The sequence below is a fragment of the Bombyx mandarina genome, chromosome 24 (genome assembly GCF_030267445.1).
Source record: "Bombyx mandarina strain Sakado chromosome 24, ASM3026744v2".
NCBI classification, from domain to species: Eukaryota; Metazoa; Arthropoda; class Insecta; order Lepidoptera; family Bombycidae; genus Bombyx; species Bombyx mandarina.
Genome location: NC_143230.1, coordinates 4,022,214 through 4,044,525, shown reverse-complemented (window position 1 = coordinate 4,044,525; position 22,312 = coordinate 4,022,214). Strand labels below are relative to the sequence as shown.

At 43.2% G+C, this 22,312-nt stretch overlaps 1 protein-coding gene, 1 non-coding gene and 1 pseudogene across 2 annotated transcripts in view; 1 reads left to right on the top strand and 2 right to left on the bottom strand.

The window, feature by feature from the left end:
* LOC114250649 (irregular chiasm C-roughest protein) overlaps window positions 1-22,312 on the bottom strand; it is a 113,081-nt gene that overhangs the window by 86,431 nt on the left and 4,338 nt on the right. The gene's annotated exons all lie outside the window — the stretch shown is intronic.
* On the top strand, window positions 14,967-15,069 carry LOC149499943 (U6 spliceosomal RNA). The gene has a single exon (XR_016325361.1). It is a non-coding gene; the product is annotated as a U6 spliceosomal RNA (small nuclear RNA).
* LOC149499942 (uncharacterized) lies at window positions 18,919-21,435 on the bottom strand (annotated as a pseudogene).

The window sequence follows — 22,312 nt, the reverse complement described above, 5'->3', positions numbered from 1 at the left end:
CAGTTTTTTTTTTTTTTTTTTTTTTTTTTTTCCTACCTATGCTGATAACCTTGAGAGGCTATTTCAGCTTCACCCTAACGTTAGTAGGTGAGCTCGCGGGGCTCAACCGGAGAGTTGCTAACACTGACCCTAGCAAGAGCAGTGCTTCGCAGAATCTACCACCGGATCGGAAACGCGACCCACTGAGAAGATCCGGCGAGAAACTCAGTGGGCTGTGTCTATGGGTTAGTTCGCTCGTCGAGCCCTTCGTCGCAAGCGACGGGTTCGACGAGGACGGTGACCGGTGCTTGTGGTGCCTAAAATCACCGTTAATGGATCAGGAGGATCCGTAATGACGTGCTTTGGGCGACGTCGACGGTTTACCATTCGGTCTACTGGGTCGGGTATGTAATTCCCAGCGGCTACGATGAGAGGGTTCTCATGTCGTGCCGCCTTCTCAAAATGGCGCAGCGATGCCGACTGTAGATACTTACTAAAAGAGTCGAGCTCCAGGTCGTCGTGGAGATCCACATTCCTAAGGAACCAAGGCGCTCCGACGGCTATCCTGCAGAATCGTGATTGAATAACCTGAAGGGATTTCAAGTTGGTGCGGGCTGCGTGAGCGAACACTACGCTTGCATACGTCATGACGGGGCGTATACAAGTTTTGTAGAGAGTTACCTTATTGCGGAGGGACAGTTTGCTTCGACTACAAAGCATTGGATAGAGTCGTCCTAGAATAAACGCGGCGCGGTCGCGTACCGTTTTTATATGGGGACGGAATGTCATCCCTCTGTCGAGGGTGACGCCTAGATATTTGACCTTCGAGACCCACGGAATGGGCTGGCCAAAGAGAGTGATGGGACTAACGGCGGAGGTGTTTGCGCGCCTACTACGGAGTGGGATGCTCGAAGTGATGTTCGGAGGGCGACCCCTTTTGAAGAGCACCGCTGCGCTTTTCGTGGGGTTGATGTCTATTCGCCACTTCCGGAACCACTGTCCCATGGTGGCTACTGCGATCTGGAGTCGCCGATGAAGCAGCGACATCTTCCTACACGAGTAGTAGATAGCCGTGTCATCGGCGAAGAGCGCTAGATGGGTCTCCGGAGACCGGGGTATATCATTGATATACAAACTAAATAATAACGGGGAGAGCGCGGAGCCTTGCGGGACTCCGGCGGTCAGTTGACGGGGACGAGAACGAGTTCCCTCTACTCGATATCGAAACGAACGGTTCGACAAGAAGTCTCGTATGATGAGCACGAGTCTGTCTGGCACTCCCATGTTGTACAGTTTATAAATTAAACCGTTGTGCCAGACTTTGTCGAACGCCTTCGCGATGTCGAAGAAGAGGGCGCCGGTCGGGATTTGTTTACGCCTATTTAGTCCTATCAGAATGTGCTCCGTGAGGCGGTGCACTTGTTGTACGCACGAGTGTTTAGAGCGGAATCCGAACTGTTCGTCAATGAGAATTTTGTTCGCGGTAACAAAATCCCAGAGGCGTTTCCTAAGGAGCCGTTCGTAAATTTTTCCTATCGTCGAGAGGAGACTAATCGGACGGTAACTAGAAGTTTCGTTTGTCGGTTTGCCCGGCTTATGTATACCGATAACGTCCGCATCTTTCCACACCGCGGGAAAGATGCAGTGCGTCATAGCGGCATTTAAAATTGTAGCCAACATTGCTATCAGTTGGACTGGCAAAAATTTTAGCGCGCGGTTGTGGATGCCGTCGGAGCCGGGTGCCTTCCTAGGTTGGAGGTTGTGGATCGCGTCTCTAACTTCTTCAGTGGTAATGGGGGGTAACGCGTCCGAGGGCGGCAGGGAAGCTCTGCGCTCGACCTTCCTGTCGACTAACTCGGTGTGTTCGGGGTCCGCGTGTTGAGTGCTGGTGGTGCACTGCTCTTGCAGTGCATCGGCCAGCAGCTCAGCCTTGTCATCGTCATCGAATGCCGGTGGTTGGCCTGAAGGGCGTATGAGGGGAGGCATAGTAGCGGTAGTTTCGGATTTGAGAGTCCTAGCTAGTCGCCAGTATGCTTGGTGGGAGGGCGCGAGTTGTTCTAGATAACTATGCCAATTATCGTTACGCGCGTCGCTTAAGCGGGAGTGGACTTCGCGTTGTAGACGACGCATCCGAATCCGGTTTGAATGCGTGGGAAGACGATCGTAGGCCCGGATTGCCGCGTTCCTAACTCTTAAGAGATTCCTAAGATCGGGGGACAGTCTGATGCGGTGGAAGCTGTCCTCCACATCGACTTCTTTTGAAGATCTAATGATCGCGGAAGAGATGTGATCGGTAATGATGTTTATGGATTCGACGGTGTCCTCGGGGGATGGATTCGAATCCGGGCCGCAAGGGAGGATTGGCGGAGCGGCGTCGGCTAGGCACGTGCCCAGCTTATTCCAATCCACCATGGTCCTCGTAACAGTGAGTGGGTTGTGAGGGCGACCGAGCTGCATAACGACAGGTCGGTGGTCTGAGTCGAGCTCTGACATTGCTTCGATGGAACGCAAGCGCAGAGTTACGTTCCTAAGCAATGCCAGGTCTATAGTGCTCGGACGGAGCGCGATGTTATACGGATAACATGTTGGAGTTGGGGGACCGACTATTTCAAAGGTGAGGTCGTCTATAAACGCGTCGAGACGCCTACCGTTGACGTTTGTACGATGGCAGTTCCACCTAGTGTGGTGGCAATTTAGATCGCCTGCCAGGATGACAGAGTCTCCCATGCCGAACAGTGACTCGATGTCACTGCTCAGAAGGGGCTTGTCCGGGGGGAGATAAACGGATGCGATGACGATCGGCTGGTGTCCCGTCAGCGAGATACGGCACACTGACGCCTCGATATGTAAGAGCGAGGGAGTATCGAGAGGGACAACGTGCAGGGCCCGTCTATAGTAAATGGCAGTCCCGCCTTTGGAGGCGGTGAGTCTGTCATTCCTAACCATGACGTAGTTCGCGACTTTCGGGTCGCGACGCGAGGGCTTCAGACAGGTTTCCTGCACTAATAGAATATCTACAAGATTATCGCGGAGGAATTCAAAAATTTGATCGCGTTGCCGCGCGAGTCCGTTAGCATTATAGAATGCTAACGTAAGGGAATACGGTTTTTCTCTACCTTTTTGCGCCATTGATTATCGGTAAAGATTTTATAACGTACGCGACACGGACTCGTAGACGTCCATGTGATCGAAAGCGGCCGCGAGCCGCTGTTCGGGGGTTACCGACCTACGTATCGCGTCTGCGAACGATCGCAGACGGTCGAAGTTGACTGCGGTGACGAAGTCACGCACGAGCGCGAAGTCGTTGACGACAGAGGGTTGCGGGGGACGGAACGCGGGCGCGGGGCGAGGTGCGAGCAGGGGCTGGGGCGCGGGGCGTGTCACGAGCGGGGGCGGGGGTGCGGTTTCCGTTCCCGCCTTCGTATACGGCAGCGGTTTTTTCCACGCCGACACCGTGGGAACTGCAGCCGGCACGAAGGCGGGTTTCGGCACTGAAGGCGCCGAAGTCTTTGGGCCGACGGTTCGGGGGGCTGGGTGGGTCGGACGTTTTCGCGGAGCCCTAGGACATCCACGGTAGTTCGCGGGGTGCCCTTGCTTAAGGCATAGGACACAGCTTGGAGGTTCGGTCGCGGTTTCCCTAACACGCGAGCAATCTAGTGTGGCGTGGTCGCCGAGGCACTTTACGCAGCGGGGGCGCGCGTGGCAATTACGAGCCGAGTGGCCGTAAAGCTGGCATCTGTAGCACTGCCCGGGAGTGCCACGTCTATGGGGGGCTTCAATTGAGATCCCGGATAGGCCGCAAATTGTCGTGAGACATGCGATCTTCTTTTTGGCCTCCGGGGTGGGTTCTAGCGCTACTAGAATCATGTTGTAGGGCTGTTTGCCCCGCCCACTGTGCATCCGGTGCACACTAACTAGCGGGAGGGACTGAGCGGTCAGATCCTCCTTAATGTACTCGATATCTAGCTCTTTTGGGACTCCGCGTATTACTACGCGGAGCTCGCGGTCCTCCTGAAGAGCATAGGTGTGAAAACCTATGTTCTCCTTTCGGAGGTATGAAGAGAGGGCCCTATGGTCGCCCGGCGTTGTACCCATTATTACATTATTACATACCCATGCGCGACGTTACGCGCATGGGTATAATTAATTTTATTTGCCTGAAGGGCCTGGGAAACGCGGTTCCACGCAGTTTTTTCCTGGAGAATCAGCGGGGGCGGGGCAGCTACTTTAGGAGCGGGCGCGGGTTTGGGACGCGGCGGTGGGGTTACACGGCGAGCGGAGTCCGACTCCGGTGTCACGACTACCTGCGGGCGGGAGGCGGTCGCGGATTTAGTCTGCTTCGTCGTGGAGCTCCGGGACTCCACGGCGCGAGTACGCTTTTTACCGCGCGTTACGGTTTGGAACCCATCCGAAGTTCCAGGCTGAGGGCTTGACGCGGTTTCGAAATCCATCTCCGATTCGGTATCGGAGCCTGAACTCGAAACGATCGAGGTTGCGACGGACGAAACGCGCGAAGACGTAGTCGACGCGGGCGCGGGGGTGGGGGTAGCGTTAGGCGCTTCGTGAGTCGCTACGTCGGAACGTGCGCTCGAACTTGACGCGGCGGCGGGGGGCGCGCGGCGTGCCTCCGAGGCACGTTTGAAGTACGCGGCGACGGACGCGGGGGGGGAGGGATTGCCACGGGCGGCCCTAAACTCTAGGTACTCGGCCCTAATTGACGGGTACCTATCCCGGAGGAACCCGACAATATCACTAGCACAATCTTCTTCCATTTTTCGGTCTTCTTGCCCGGGGGGGGCGGCCCCGGGACTTTTGTTGAACTCGCCGAAAGGCGAGGCCCCGGATAGGATTTGTAACCCCCCTGTGCTGCAGGACAGCAAGGAGCAGGGGGGGGGAATGCCTATGCCGTGAAAACGGCAATCGGCGGGGAAAAGGAAAGGAACCCGCTCGGGCTGTATAGTGCTACAGCAGGCAGAATCGCGAGCGGGGGTCTAGTCTTGAAAAAGACTGTTGTTTTGGGAAGGGTTAGGAAATCGCTAGCCTGTGAGTGCCACAGGAAGCCTGAACGTAGCGATTGGTTTTGTCTTGAAAAAGGCAGTTGGTAAAGGGTGGGTTCGCGGTTACAAAACTTTAGCGCACAAAAATGGACTCCGAGACGCAAATCGCAAGCGAGTCCTCCAGATTTCTTTCTCGGTGCTTTAAGCTCCTGAAGCACCGGTCACTGACCTCGTCGAAGTCGTCGATTATGATGAAGAGTTTCTTTCGTGAAGTAGGAGTGGTGGAGCTCGATAGGGTTAATCCGTGGTCGGTATTGTGGGGCGGTGCCTCACGCGCCTTTCTTCAAGGCGTAGTATCCCGGGAAGAATTGGAAGAGGAGGAGAACCTCGGTTTTCCTTCTTTCTTTTTATTGCCCGAGCAGGCAGACGAGCACACGGCCCACCTGATGGTAAGTGGTTACCGTCGCTCATGGACGTCAGCAATTCCAGGGGCAGAGTCACGCCGCTGCCGTCCTCTCCTGCCTCTTCTTTTCTGGAGGCGCTGGAGTCCGACATAACCCGGTCTGCTACCCCCCTCGACCGGTGGTAACCACAAAGATATTTTAACGCAATGAAAATCTGAGGGAATCGCACGTTAAAAACGTATTTTGTAATATAATTACCGACGTAATTGTGAATACCAATGAACCCAACAAAATCGCATGCTAATTAAATTAATGAACGTTTTCAATTAACAATAAATTTATTAGGGCGTCAATACAGCGCCGGCCAATAGCGGAATTATATTTCGACAGGGAATTACCATCATTGCGTATGGCAATAGCGTTTCGTAATAACGTTATTATGTTTAAAACTCTTCGAGCCATATTTATGTACTAGCTTTTTACCCGCGACTCCGTCCGCGTTGAATAGTTACTTTGGCATAACGCTAAATTTTACCCCCCACTTTATTTACGTAGATAGTGAAAATATTTTTGAATTATAGAATGTTAAGGAGCTATTTAAACCCCTATTTTGAAACATTCTTTATTGGTGCTCCACTTGTATCAGTCTTAGCGTGATGTTATATAGCCTATGGCCTTTCTCAATAAATAGGCTATCTAATACTGAAAGAATTTTTCAAATCGGACCACTAGTACCTGAGATTAGCGCGTTCAAACAAACAAACTCTTCAGCTTTATAATATTAATATAGATTTTAAGCCATACGATAGCGGTGATTACTTATCATCCCAATCTTATGTTCATTCACAAAAATAGTGTTCCTCAGAGACATATTACGTCTGTATGCCACCGAAGTCGCTAAGTGTAAGCTAGCATTTAAAAAAAAAACAAAAGACAAAACCGCTCAATGCCTTTTTATTCTTTGTTTATCAATAGAGTTTATTTTAGGTTTGTTTAGTGGTAATATTTGGAGATTTTTTTTAAAAACTATTTTTCGGCTAGTATTATCAGAAATAACATAAATGGCAAAACAAAAGGGAAAATTGAATAGGTACATGATGCGAATCTAAATATTAACCGACATTTCTGATCATAATCACTGAGTTATTGTCAAACTTTAACCAATCAGCGTAGACTAGTATATTTCTATATGCATAAGTGCTGATTAGAAATCCCTAGTTGCTAAAATCAATTTTGAGTCTGGCTCTATAAGGAAACTGTACCAAACCATGAGAAATAATTAAAAACGTCGGCACTGATCCTTGATAGAATTATTGACCATTAACCCAGGTCTTGGCTTCCAGCCATGGAATTAAAACCTGACTCGAATAGAAACTTTCACTTTAACACTATGGAAATTGAGTTTAGAATTCTTTAACTCATGTCCAATAGGTAGTCTGAATTAAAGACTTTTTCCACATTTCTTCTCATTGAAACATTAAGTTTTATTACGATTATTCCTTAGATGTGTGAACTACCTCACGGGTTACCTAGTGCTAATGGGTAATAGAATCCACAGAGGCAATATTATGTATGTCTTCATACACATCGAGAAATGAGATCGAATTGTCAATTGTATTGTCAAAAGACCGTCGCACTCTTTAAGCCGAAAAGCATGGCTGCTTCGTGGTGGAAATAAGCAGGTTGGAGGTATTTTAGATAAGGGCCTGATACTCATACGAGGCGTCAGCGCAAAGGGAAAGGAATTTGGGACTTGACAGTCTGCAGAGGCTGTCTCTGCCCACAAAATGATCGATTTGCACTCTCTCACCCGATGGCCCATCTCCGTCACCAGTCTGGTGGATTGGAACGCGATTTACCGCCAACGGGTTGATCACCCACAGAATTTTCGTGGAACAGCTGTCAAGCAGCGCTCTGGGGTGGACCTTGATCGCTTAGGTCGCCCTGTAGCGTTTACAGGAGGATAGCAGCACCTACCTGCTTAAATCAGAAATATACAACCAGGGATTGGGTAAATTTATAATTAGTTGTTACTCTATTACCTTAGAAGTCGGCTATGAACATATTTTAAGTAATATCGATTAGAAAAATTGGTACCTGTCTGTGGGATTTGTACTTCGAGACAGTAACATCACTAAAACAAAAAAACTCTGACTTAAAAACGGTTGTCGTTTTAAAACCTTTTTTTTTAAGCCTTTATCTAAAGCGCTCGACGATCGGTCAAACAACCCTGCGATTCCACGCGTCAATTGATCATTTATTTGAAGTACATTGCGTGTTTATCAGCAATCGGTCCTCAAATCGCTCGATCTCCTAATTGACCTACCCTCTGTGCAGCTTTAAAAACTCAAAACAAATCCAAGTACGGTAATATTTATGTATGGATTTTAAATTAATTTATAATTTACAAATATCTTTTTTTTTGGAAAAAATTTCAAATTGACTATTTTGTTTTTGTCTACCTATTCTAGTAGCCTCCAGGGGCTATACTAGATTCACTGTGCGAGTAAGCGAACTCACTTTTTTTTTTATTATTATAATTTTTTTTTCCTACCTAAGCTATAGCCTTGAGAAGCTATTTCAGCGTAACCTTAACTAATAGGTGAGCTCATGAGGCTCAAACCTGACGATGCGAACTCACGAGGCTCAGCCTGGAGTTTTTGCTAGCACTAGCCCTAGCAAGAGCAATGCTTCGCAGAATCTACCACCGGATCGGAAACGCGACCCACTGAGAAGATCCGGTGAGAAACTCAGTGGGCTGTACCTGAGGGTTAATTTGTTTCCTTGTTAATTTAATTTGTTTTATTAGTATATATAGAAGATCGATTTTGATTTGATTGATATTTGAAGGCGCCTACTTCAAAGAAACCATTTTATTTTGGTAAGAACCATCACTAGTGCTCTAACACTAATGAAATACGCCACTGGGTCTCTAACACAAAGAGCAAAATTCTATGTACCCATTGGTCAGTGAGAAAAAAAAACCTGCTAGTCCAACCTCTGATAGAATTATTGCAATTCACTGAATACGTTGGAAGCGAGCCAGGTATTAAAACGACTGCAGGAAGAAAAATGAGCTTAAAACTAATTGGAAATAAAAGCCAAAACGCTATATCACCACGCTAACATAGGTGAGCTAGGATTTGAAAATGTAGACAAGATTTTCGTGTAATTTTTCATTTTTAATAATTCTTGGATTATTATTTAGAAGTTGATTCAAGTTTTCCTGTAAAATTAGAAAAGCAAAACCTTTTCAGATCGAAAAACTTGACTTTGAATTCTATGGTAATATAAATAGATTATAGCAAATTGCCAATTACAGATACGAAAAAGCTTAATTACAAATACAATGTAGGCAGGTCGAGAGGAATTCCGAGATATTGGAAAAGGAATAATCTCATTTAACAAATTTGAGTATCCGATATGAGACTTCAACGGAAAACCTTTGCTTTTAATTAAAAAAGTTTTTTTTTTCTCCGAACCCAACATCGCTCTGGCAGCGAAAATGTTTCAATGTGAATATTTAATATTATAATGAGTATTTGTTTTCGTATCAGTCAATTGTTACCACGGCTTTTGTGTACTGGTCACCATCGTTAAAATTCTAGGGTCAAATAAAGAAAAAATACTATTTGGGCTAACACATCGCAGTTTTCGTGGTCACGAACGCGTTTCTTAGTTTTGCAGTGGAGTTTATCGTCTGGTGGTTTTTTTGGATGAGGTTCAAGCCTTCCGCTAGGTTCCAGCGTCAAGGGGTACGCATTATGTGGGATTGCTATGATGGTAGCAGTCGTCCACGAAATGATTCGCGATTTTGTTAGAGGCGGGGGTCCGAACTTCTACAAGGCTCTCAAGCCTCATGCGAGATACGGAGGTCTTGGTAGCCGAAAATTTTAATGTCCCACCGACTAAACAGCTCACTAAACGACTCCCCTCCAAAAATTCCAACTTTAAGCACCACAGCATGTACCAAAATCAACCCTCCTTCTTAAGCGACAAAAAAGCCAATTTTCAATTGGATATCTTAAAACAGTCCGATGAGTATTAAGTTTTAAAGTTTAAGTTGATGTAAGCGTACATATGTGCGTAATGTGTTGCTTTTGTTTTTTTTTTTTGGTATTTTTGTAAACTAAAATTTCTAACTTATCGTTTTTTTTTTTTTTTTTTTCACATTCCACTTATATGTGATTTTGATGGTTGAAATTTGTTTGGTTGTTGTTGTAGCTATTTTATTTAAATACTAGCTGTACCCGTCCGCTTCGCTGGGCATTTAAAATTAACATTATTATTTCTTACCCCCACAAAAACTCTCATCATTAACGCCCCCGCAACTGGTGTAGGGAGTTATAAATATTAGCCTATCCATTAAGTACATGTATTTTCTACATGGATACCAAGTTTCAAGTCAATCGGATGCATGGTTCTGTAGTTATAACGGAACATCCGTGAAAACCACTGTAGTTTTATTAGTATAGATTATAATATGTTTGTTTTGTACTTTCGGTTTCTCAAATAAATAAACTGCGTCACAATTTTATAACCAGAAAACAGGTCAGCTGCATAGCTAAGAACCCCGCAAACTCAGCACATCTTAATACCTGATTTAATTTGTCGTTCCTATCACCAGTTCGTGGAAGGCTTATAAAAACAATATGTGATCGATAACTGGGTATTGTGTTACAATAATAGTGTAACAAGAGATGGATTGCAGGCTGCATAGTCATAAACTCCCTGTGCCATTTCCAAAAGCAGTGGCGATTTGAAAACAAAAAAAAAAATGCTACTATGTTTTTTTCACTTAGGACAAAAAGATGTTAGAATTCTTATTTTTAGTACTTCATTCTCACTAATAATAATTAGTCTCACTAATCTAATAAGATTACGATTTGTTAATTTTATTTTACAGAAGTCAATAATTGAAGTGAGATGACAAATATTACTTTACTTGAATAACTTGCCGCTAATAAAACAATTATATTTCATCCGTCTGGTCCGTACGGCCGTCTGGTGTAGTGGTAAGTCACATGGTCACTACACAAGGGGGTCGCGGGTTCGAATCCCGCCAAGCGAAGATATTTGTATGATAAATATAAATGTATTTTCCAGGGTTGTATGGATGTATATTAAATACATGTATGTGTATAATAAAAATCTTACATTTATTTCCGTTATCTGGTACCTGTAACACAAGTTCTTTACGAACTTATCACGGGACCAGTTTACGTGGTGTGATTGTTAGTAAATATTTATTTATTTATTTATTTATCTAAAAATACGATGACATACAACTGATAAACGATAAGCCCGTTGTTGATTCTGCAATCAATTGTATAAATTTCAGGAATCTTATCTCGTTTTCATAAAGTTTTAGAGTATCTTGAAACTGAGTGCAACTTTGAAATTTATAGCACCAAGTACGCATTAAATATTTAAAAAATCAATCGCTTCTCGCTTACACCATGTACCGTGGTCAATACGAGGTCACATACCTATATACCTACCACCAGTAATTACGCAAATTATAATTTTGCGGGTTTGATTTTTATTACACGATGTTATTCCTTCACCGTGGAAGTCAATCGTGAACATTTGTTAAGTACGTATTTCATTCGAAAAATTGGTACCCGTCTGCGGGAATCGAACACCGTTGCATCGCAACAACGAATGCACCGGACGTCTTATCCTTTAGGCCATGACGACTTCAAGGCCGATAGCCTTGAGAGGCTATTTCAGCTTCACCCTAACGTTTGTCATCGTGGAGATCTACGTTCCTCAGGAACCATAGTGCTCCAACGGCTATCCTGTAGAATGGGAATATCTGAGCAATAAGATTGTAATTGGCTATTAAAGTTCGATGTTGCGATTTCTTATGAGTATTCAGAGGTGAATGGTTGTTTCCCATTACACGTGTCGTTCATTGGCTGTATCGTTACCCAGTTTTTCAGATAGTAATAAATATAATCAACACATGCGTGAAATAAGTCTTAGATTATTACGTCTTTGTATTAAAGAAAAAAATTCTTATTTTACGATAGAAAACATTAAAGGTTTTTTTTTCTTTCTTTTTTCCTACCTAAGCTGGTAGCCTGGAGCGGCTATTCCAGCGTAACCGTAACTAGTAGGTGAGCTCACGGGGCTCAAACCTGACGACGATGCTAACACGAACCCTAGCAAGAGTCGTGCTTCGCAGAATCTACCACCGGATCGGCAACGCGACCCACTGAGAAGATCCGGCGAGAAACTCAGTGGGCTGTGTCTGAGAGTTAATTTACTCGTCGAGCTCTTCGTCGCAAGCGACGGATTCGACGAGAACGGTGACCGGTGCTTGAAGTACCTAGAAGCACCGTGAATGGATCAGGAGGATCCGAGATGACGTGTTTTGGGCGACGTCGACTGCTTTCCATTCTGTCCGCAGGATCGGGAATGTAGTTACCGGCGGCCACGATGAGAGGGTTCTCGTGTCGTGCCGCTTTATCGAAGTGGGGTGACGGATCATTTAATAAATTCATTTTCTACTGCATTATCTTGCCGATTTAAACAAGACTACTTCAAAATGACATATCATTTGGCAATAGAGATCTTGTTACAAAAAAGGATATTGAGTCAAATTTAACAATGATCACATAAAGAATATACATAATATTACTTACAGTTACTGGTGATAGGACCTCCCTCTTGTGAGTCCGCGCAGGTGGGTACCACCACCCTGCCTATTTCTACCGTGAAGCAGTAATGCGTTTCGGTTTGAAGGGCGGAGCAGCCGTTGTAACTATACTTGAGACCTTAGAACTTATGTCTCAAGGTGGGTGGCGCATTTACGTTGTAGATGTCTATGGGCTCCAGTAACCACTTAACATCAGGTGTGCTGTGAGCTCGTCCACCCGCCTAAGCAATAAAATAAAATCCATAATATGGGAAATGAAATCTCGTACGTAAACATATAATTTAACTATCAGGTTCTGTGTTGTTCGATTTTCTGTACTTGAAGATCTTTCTCGGGGTTCAACAAACTGGAGTGCGAGTGAGACGAAGTTATCAATTATCTATATAGAGATTGAAGATACGGGGTGTTTAAATCGTGAATTGCTTCACTAATTCTATGTTGTTAGAGCGAATGTGTTTCAGGTTCAATTCAGTGATGCGGGTTCCGGGTAAAAACAGTGTGAAAACTGATTACGAACTCGAAGAAATTGGCCTGATGGAGAATACGATGAATTTGCAAGAAGAAAGTGTATTAAATCAAATTTAAGATTGAGACAAAAGGGAATCCGATGACTTTGGCTCGGGAAGGTTTGCATCACTAATTGGTAAAAAAAAATTGGCGGAAAAAAAACAATTAAAATTTATTTATTTAACTATATGCCCAAAGAGTGGCGAAATATTCCCAACAAATACTTAGGTTCAAACATAATGGGAAGCTGTAACATGAAAAATTAAATATTAGACCTTAATTACGAATTGTAGGTATATTGGGATTACATGGTTGGATTATAAATGTAAAAACGGAACGTATGAAACTGTGTAAAACGGAGCGTTAATATGTGAGTGAGAGAAAACGGAAAGAAAAGGAGAAGAGAATGACAGAGAAAAGGAAGATGGCGAAGACAGTTAAGGCGTAAAAAAGATGCTAGATATTTTTTTTATTATAATAGCAGAAGATTTTGGAACAGTGGAGGTTTTATTTTATGCGCTGGGATCACTATTCTGTGTTTTATGTCGCGGTAGAACGCGATAAAAAGTTTATTATGTCCGTTTCCTGGTTCTAAGCTGCCTTCCCAACAATTTTCAGCCAAATCGGTAAAACCGTTCTTGAGTTATAAATAGCGTAACTAACACGACTTTCTTATGTATAATTATAGTATACCTAGGTATAGTATATAATTATTATTATTAATTACTGACTAGCTCGGTGCGGCAATTACCGCCTCTGACTGTTGCACTGAGGTTCCTGGGTTCGATTCCCGTATCAGGCAAACATTCGTGTGATGAACAGGTATATAACATGTATATTTTTAAATCGTATATTAGTATGTCTGTCAGCCTTTGGTACCCATAACATAGGAAATCGTAAATTGTGACACGGTGACCGTGTGTGAATTGTTCACAATTATAATAATAATTATTATTTATTACTAATTGAATGTAACACGCTGTATATTTAAGTGTATGCGACGCCATGCACCTGTTTCCGAGGCTGACAAAACAACACTCGTCCGTTCGTTTGGTCGTTGTCATGCAAAGAGGGACCAGCCTCCGCTAATCGTCTCGTCTGTCGAGTAGTTAATCACTCTAACTATCATACGACAAGTCGAGTTATGTCCTATATATACACATGCATACATACTAGTTTTGACGGGTGATTTTGTAAGTAATTAGATTTTAATTTAAAACAAAAAACCCAGGCAAATTGGGAAGAGTATATAATTTTTATTTAAGTTTACAAATCAATACTTGGCATTTATTTTTTAAATATAATTCCATGTAAAAGTTGGCCAGGTCATGACATATGGCGCTGAAACGTGGACATTAACCGTAGGTTTGGTCCGTAAGGTCAAAGTCGCTCAGCGTGCTATGGAAAGGTGTATGCTCGGAGTTTCTTTGATGGATCGAGTCAGAAATGATGAAATTCGTCAAAGAACCAAAGTAACCGACATAGTCCTAAAGGTTAGCAAGCTGAAGTGGTAATGGGCCGGACATACGTGTCGCACCGATGGCCGATGGAGCACACGTGTTCTGGACTGGAGACCGCGTACCGGTAAACGCAGCGTTGGGCGTCCCCCTGCCCGTTGGACCGATGACTTGCGGCGATATGCTGGGAGAGATTGGATGCGGAAGGCGGAGGATCGTTCATTGTGGCGGACTATGGGAGAGGCCTACATCCAGCTGTGGAGAGATACAGGCTGATGATGTTGGCCACGATTAGGTTTTAGTTTATGCACGCGATAAGTTAAATTTTATTAAATTAACATCTCATTATTTCTTGGTTCTTTACGATTAGTCGTGTCGATTTCATCCTATTACGTCCATAGAACCTCTTTAGATATTAAACCTCGATAAAGCTTAATAAAATGCTCTGAATTTTATTGGACGTACTATTTGAATATTGGTCGATGACATTTGAAATAGCTTGATCGTATGTACTTGAACATAAAGGGTTTCTGATGTTTCTGAGTCCGGCCTATAAATACTGGAGAAAGATCGACAAACAACAGGTAGGTTTGCGGTAGGCAGCGGCTTGGCTCTGCCCCTGGCATTGCTGAAGTCCATGGCCGACGGTAACCACTCACCATCAGGTGGGCCGTATGCTCGTCTGCCTACAAGGGCAATAAAAAAAATGTACTTATGGTTTTTAGATAGGTGGACGAGCTCACAGCCCACCTGGTGTTAAGTGGTTACTGGAGCCCATAGACATCCACAACGTAAATGCGCCTCCCACCTTGAGATATAAGTTCTTAGGTCTCGAGTATAGTTACAACGGCTGCCCCACCCTTCAAACCGAAACGCATTACTGCTTCACGGCACTATTTATTGTGCTTGCGTTGTAATAATCATTTAATACATAAATATTAGAACCTTTTATGACCTAGAATATAACGTTATTCGTTTGATTTGAGGTGTAATCATACAAAGAAGATTAGCATGGCTCCTACGCAAGTATGATACGCAAAAGAGAACAAAAGGAGCTGTAAAAAAGAAGAGGAAGAAGGACGGGTCTTGCAGAGGAAGCCGCTCACCTATTGGAAGGAAGCCCACGTTGTAATCACTCACCCCATTCATCATTTTTTTTTATTGCTTAGATGGGTGGACGAGCTCACAGTCCACCTGGTGTGAAGTGGTTACTGGAGCCAATAGACATCTACAACGTAAATGCGCCACCCACCTTGAGATATAATTTCTAAAGTCACAGTATAGTTACAACGGCTGCCCCACCCTTCAAACCGAAACGCCTGGTACCTAACCGTGCGCACTCACAAGAGGTCCTACCATCATCATCACTCACATCTACCCATTATCATAATTTTTTTTACCCTCTTATATCTAAGTATATATCCAGTAACATACCACCGCTGTCCTGATAGGCCAAGAGCTCCTAGCCCGGACAGAAGAGATTTGCCCCAAGGCCTGACCCAACGGATTTAAAGTGGAAGTTTTTTTAAGGCATTCTATCGCACCGCTGCCCCTTGTTCTTGTTTAAGCGAGATTAGAAAACAGTCCTTAGCAATAGGTAGGACTTACTGGTGGTAGGATCTTTTGTAAGTCCGCACAGTTAGGTACCACCACGCCGCCTATTTCTGCCGTGCAGCAATAATGCGTTTCGGTTTGAGCGGTGGGGCAGCTGTTTTAACTATACTGAGATCTTAGAACTTATATCTCAAGGTGGGTGGCGCATTTACGTTGTAGATGTCTATGGGCCATAAAAAAGGTAGTGCCTTGGATATATCGCTAGCATTACCAGTGTCCAGTATCGAGGGCCAGCTAAAATCACGTGTACCATAATCTTGTCTGCCGTCTCTTTTCAAAGCACGTGCCCGCTTTCTCGAAGCCATTAAAAAAGCATTAACATGTTCTTATCATCACTGAATAGCACTTATACCCTAATACCGTACCGACATACAGAAAGCAGATAAATTCGATTTGGATACCAATAAAAACGGTTAAAACAGCGGCGATCTCGCTAAGTTGTTAGATGGCGTATTTATGCCGCCGCGTCATTCACAAACAATTATCTTAAGTTAAAAACCGCCTACTATTACGTTCAATTACCACTGAGCTTCCTTAAGCAGCTACACTGATTTTGATGGATTTGTGTGTTCCTTTAATTCGACTTGACTAATTTATTTAGACTAACAATCACACGATCGGTTTCTATTTATTTTTTTCAGAGCACCTTGAAACATAGTTTTGGTGGTAGGACCTCTTGTGAGTCCGCGCGGGTAGGTACCACCGCCCTGCCTATTTCTGCCGTGAAGCAGTAATGCGTTTCGGTTTGAAGGGTGGGGCAGCCGTTGTAACTATACTGAGATCTTAGAACTTATATCTCAAGGTGGATGTGGCGCATTTACGTTGTAGAATTCTATGGGCTCCAGTATCCACTTAGCACCAGGTGGGCTGTGAGCTCGTCCACCCATCTAAGCAATAAAAAAAAAACTACCACCGCAGGAATCGGCACAGTAGTACGGGTACCTACCTAATGTACTTTTACTAATTACTAAAATATTATTTAATGTTACATTAGTTCAGTGGAGATTCAAGTATCTCTGAAAGGATTATTTTAAGTTAGGTTTTTTTTTTGGAAATCAAAATCAATGAAAACGCGTCTAGCTTAAGCTCCTAAGCTTTACACTGGCGTTCGCGATAGCGGATGTGTACTTCATTCCATGCGAGCTTGATTCCGTCGAGATAACTCTTCGATTCCGAAGTTCTTTTCATCAATTAAATAATCCTGCAACTGGAATTATCCGAGGCATTTCGTGTGATCTACGGTTTTTTTTTTAAATTGGATAATATCTCTCTAGTTCATTTTCTATGTGGTATCTCATACACGCGTGTGTAGTGTAGTTATGTACGTGAATGTATATGTATGAGTTACAGATCAAAGTGAAGTAACTTTTTTTTATTGCTTAGTTGGGTGGACGAGCTGACAGCCCACCTGGTGTTAAGTGGTTACTGGAGCCCATAGACATCTACAACGTAAATCCGCCATCCACCTTGAGATATAAGTTTTATCTCAGTATAGTTACAACGACTGCCCCACCCTTCAAACCGAAACGCATTACTGCTTCACGACAGAAATAGGCAGGGCGGTGGTACCTACCCGCGCGAACTCACAAGAGGTCGTACCAGTGATTGTTCAGTGCTTATATGTATTTAAATTTGACAAATATTTTGTTGATAGATTTTTGGATGAGTTTGAATGAGTTTGGTCCTGGTGGCTGTTAACATTTATAAGTTCATAGACGTGACCACCATCCCCCACTTTGAGAAATGAGGTGGAACCGTCAATAATTGTATTATTGTCTACAACGTATATAAGTATTTATGTCAGTCTATGGTACTTCTACTACTTTGATTACTTACCAGTTATTTATTTATTATTTTCTAATTATTATATCTTTAAACGAGCAATTCTTGTATATAAATTTAAATATATATATAATTTGAATCCCGGAAACGGCTCCAACGATTTTCATAAAATTTAGTATACAGGGGATTTCGGGGGCGATAAATCGATCTAGCTACGATTTATTTTCAGAAAATGATGTTTCATTCGTGTTTTCAATAATCAACTCTTCCCGACATCTATTGGCGAATAATAATACTATTTTTCTTAATTGAGGGCAACTAACCGCTATAAAGACACAACAAGATGGCGTTATCCAAAAAAAATCGAGCAAAGCTCGGTCATCATCTAGTTATCTTATACCTTTAAACGAGCAATTCTTGTATATAAATATATATATATAATCTGAACCTCGGAAACGGCTCCAACGATTTTCATAAAATTTAGTATACAGCGGATTTCGGGGGCGAAAAATCGATCTAGCTGCGATTTATTTTCAAAAAATGTTGTTTTATTCGTGTTTTCAATAATCAACTTTATCGATAATTTTGATTTTTCCTTTAAATAACCAGTTCATTTTTTTATTTATTATTCTGTCGGTAAGATCGAAAAATATTATTCATATTTCATCATTTTATCAATATGTAATTCGTATTTAAATATAATTTTTTAAAAACACAATTTGTCAAAAAAAAATACCTTCATTATTTAGTTTTCTAATAATAAAAGTAATATTTATTCGCGTTGACTTCAAATCGGTACACAATTAATGACTACTAGACGATGACCGAGCTTTGCTCGTTTTTTTTTTGTAAGTGGCTTAACGACGCCATCTGCTGAAATAGCTTTAATGTTATTGTGTCTTTAAAGCACTTAGGTAGTTGAATTTATGAAAAATAGTATTATTATTCGCCAATAGATGTCAGGAAGAGTTGATTATTGAAAACACGAATAAAACAACATTTTCTGAAAATAAATCGTAGCTAGATCGATTTATCGCCCCCCCAGTCCCCTGTATACTAAATTTTATGAAAATCGTTGGAGCCGTTTCCGAGATTCAGATTATATATCTTTATATTAATACGTGAAGCAAAAACTTTGTATCCCTTTTTACGAAAATTGCGAGGACGGAGGAGTATGAAATTTTCCACACTTATAGAGAAGAAGTGCACAATGCTAATATTTTTTTTAAATAATGCATAAAAGATACATTGAATCAATAAAGAAAACATTACACACACTACGTACTATGTATTTGACGCACACACGGATGCATACTATTCATTGTCAAACTTTTGTTCTTGACGTCTGTGGTCAAATTGAGAATAGATTAAATATTGTGTGTCTTTTTTTTTTTTTTTTTATAGAGTAGCCTTGGCAAAATTTGTGATTATAGAAGTATAAAATACAATCATAATAGTGTACAAACTTATTATACAATTCCAATTAATAAAATCAAAATCACATAATTCAAGTAATAAAAAAAAGAACACAATATTCCTAACCTAAAAGTACATGTTATTATCCGCAACATGCTTCGTCAAAAAGTACAATACTTACTTTCAGCTGCAAGCGTCGTCATAAGTAACATAAAGGTCTACGCTAACAGCAATGCGCGCGTAGGCATCGGCTAGTTAAACAAGCCACTCTGGATCGCACCCGGCCCGAAAGTACCCATTACGCTAGCAGCATTGCCACGCTGTATGCCAATGGATAATCTCTGAACCTGGTACGACCCAGACCGAGGATCGTGGCCTTGCCCTCTGAGGCGGTGGCCAATTGCGGCAATAAACTTTTTTGCCTCCGAACTCCACACACCCGTCGTTTCCACTGCCACTGGAACAAACAGGTATGTAGATTTCAGAGCATCGTACTTGGCATGCTTCGTTTTAGCCGACGCCTCAGCAGCAAAGCCCGCACATTGTCGGGTCTAAGATAAATGACACGCCGCGTACGTACAGCTACAGGTTGCGTCCCATAACAAACAGCGTCCCTTTTCCCAAGGAATCAGAGTCAAACCATCCGGCCTCTTACCATCCGACCTGCTGAGGCCTGGTGGTTCCAACACACACGGGATATTTGCGGTGACCAAAGCACGTCGAATAATATCATTAAGTGCATGGTGTCTCGGGAAGCGGCCAGCCGATCCATGCAGTCCGGCGGCATCCACCATACTACCACAGACACATCGATGGGGCTCGCAAATGCTGCAACCGAGTCTCAAAGCCGTGGCCACTCTCAATGAATTATTATCAAGAAGTGTCCCCAGCTGTGGTGAAGGCAATGCTTGCAACCAAGCCCCAGATTCCGGACTGGAGACCGCTCTCAGACGCGCTAATTCAACCCCAGTGGCGTCTCCTAGCAAAGTTGACAAAGTCAGCTTGCACCGCACATCATCCCAATACCTCTGCGAGCTCCTGTTCACCGGGAGCGCCTCATTCGGACATAAAAGGCCCCAAGCCGCCAAAGCCTCGCTCGCAAACGGAATCGTAGATCCATCACCATTCGTACCCAGTAACTTAGCAACAAAGTCTACAACCCTATAACACGAAGCCAGGAAAGCAGCGAGCCCAGTACGCTCCATTTGTCGCACCCCCAGGCCGCCATGACGTATAGGTAAAACAGCCTGGCACCATTGTCTGTCATCCAAGCTTACGTTTAAAATAGTCTCCAGTGTATCCCTCAACAAAGCATCAAGCTGGGCCACAGTGAGTGGCCCAGCTTGAGTAGCTTTTGAGTGAAAAGCCACGTTGGACAAGTTTTCACCAGATACGTCAAACGAGGCATCGAAAAGCAACAACGAAGCAAGACGAGAGCCACGTGAGATGATAAGCTCAATAGGTTGCCGCGTAATGACGACAATAACTGCCTTTTTATTTCCAGAGAACTTGGAACTCCATCCTGAAATATTGGAGTACCAAGCAAAATGAAATTACTTTTATTCAAAACTTTGATACCTGGAACCAACTCCTGAAAATCATTAACTAAATTTCCAAAATCATTAACTAAAATCCAATTAATTATAGTCGAGTTTCGACTACTGCGGGACCTCTAGTATATAGGTATTTTAATATACAAGAATTGCTCATTTAAAGGTATAAGAAAGATAGTCGATACTAGATCGATTAATGACTATAGTCGTTGTAGATATTGCGAGCTTTACACAAACGTATTCACGTTCACCGGATTGCGTTGCTGACTGTACATTTAAGCATTTACCGGTTAATTTTATTGCAAAGTTGGCAGCATCGTACACCACACACGTCGAGCTTGACGAGCGAACATTAATCATACGTTGTGTAATCTAATGAGAATTTAGCTTGCGTTTTGAATTTCGAACACCTGTATATTATGAAGAGGGGATTCTGGGTAATGCGATTAAGCTTGATTTGCAGTAGGCAATCGCGCTAAATAATCGTGGAAGGGTTCTTTATTATCTTAGTAGACGTTCTCCACTGTTGCCAACCCTACAGTTTTAACTGTAGATCTACAGTTTTTCGGAAATTCTCTTAGATTTCAATTTAGACCTCAAAATCTACAGTTTTTTTATGTAATACTGGCGCATAAATTCTGCCCACAGTAATGATGCCGAATGACGACCACGACCGCTCTGACAAGAGTGATACGACAGGCAACTAGAAAATAGGTCAAGATTAAACAGTGAATAGTTTATATAAATATATATATTTTTCAATTATAGGTACCACCCTGAATATGTCAGCCATGACGCAGTAATGCGTTTCGGTTTGAAGGATGGGGCAGCCGTTGTAACTATACTGAGACCTTATACCTTATATCTCAAGGTGGGTGGCGCATTTGCGTTGTAAATGTCTATGGGCTCCAGTAACCACTTAACACCAGCTGGGCTGTGAGCTCGTCCACCCATCTAAGCAATAAAAAAATAAAAACCTCCTCTCTTTACATCTTGTTCCTCGGTTTTGAGGGTCGTGACCTTTACGGAGCATTTTGTTTCGGACCATGTTCCTCCAATCATTCCTATCCTCTGCGCAGTTGATTGGTGATGAAGTCCAATATCGTCATTTACGTTGTAGATGTCTATGGGCTCTAGTAACCACTTAACACCAGTGAGATCGTCTTCACATCAAAGCCATAAAAAAAAAACTTGGTGTGGTGCCTTCTATTTTGTCCTGAACGACAAGGCGCTCTATGGAGTCACTCCCTCGCCTGGAGATATGCCCAAAAAAGTGGTAATCTGCGCCCAGTATGATAAAATAAAATTTTAGAATTTCCACTTCTTTTTGTCATTTTCTAAAATTAGTTTCATAACCACGCTGTATCATTGACGAAGTTTAAGTATCTACAGTCGGCATCGCTGCGCCATTTTGAGAAGGCGGCACGACATGAGAACCCTCTCATCGTAGCCGCTGGAAATTACATACCCGACCCAGTAGACCGAATGGTAAACCGTCGACGTCGCCCAAAGCACGTCATTACGGATCCTCCTGATCCATTAACGGTGCTTTTAGGCACCACAAGCACCGGTCACCGTCCTCGTCGAACCCGTCGCTTGCGACGAAGGGCTCGACGAGCGAACTAACCCATAGACACAGCCCACTGAGTTTCTCGCCGGATCTTCTCAGTGGGTCGCGTTTCCGATCCGGTGGTAGATTCTGCGAAGCACTGCTCTTGCTAGGGTCAGTGTTAGCAACTCTCCGGTTGAGCCCCGCGAGCTCACCTACTAACGTTAGGGCGAAGCTGAAATAGCCTCTCAAGGCTATCAGCATAGGTAGGAAAAAAAAAAAAAAAAAAAAAAAAAAAAAAGTTTTCATGGAAATTACCGGGTAATTTCTTTTTTCGGCTTGAATTGATTTTTAAGTAGGTTCCCAATTAACTTTAAAGTTTCCCTTTTA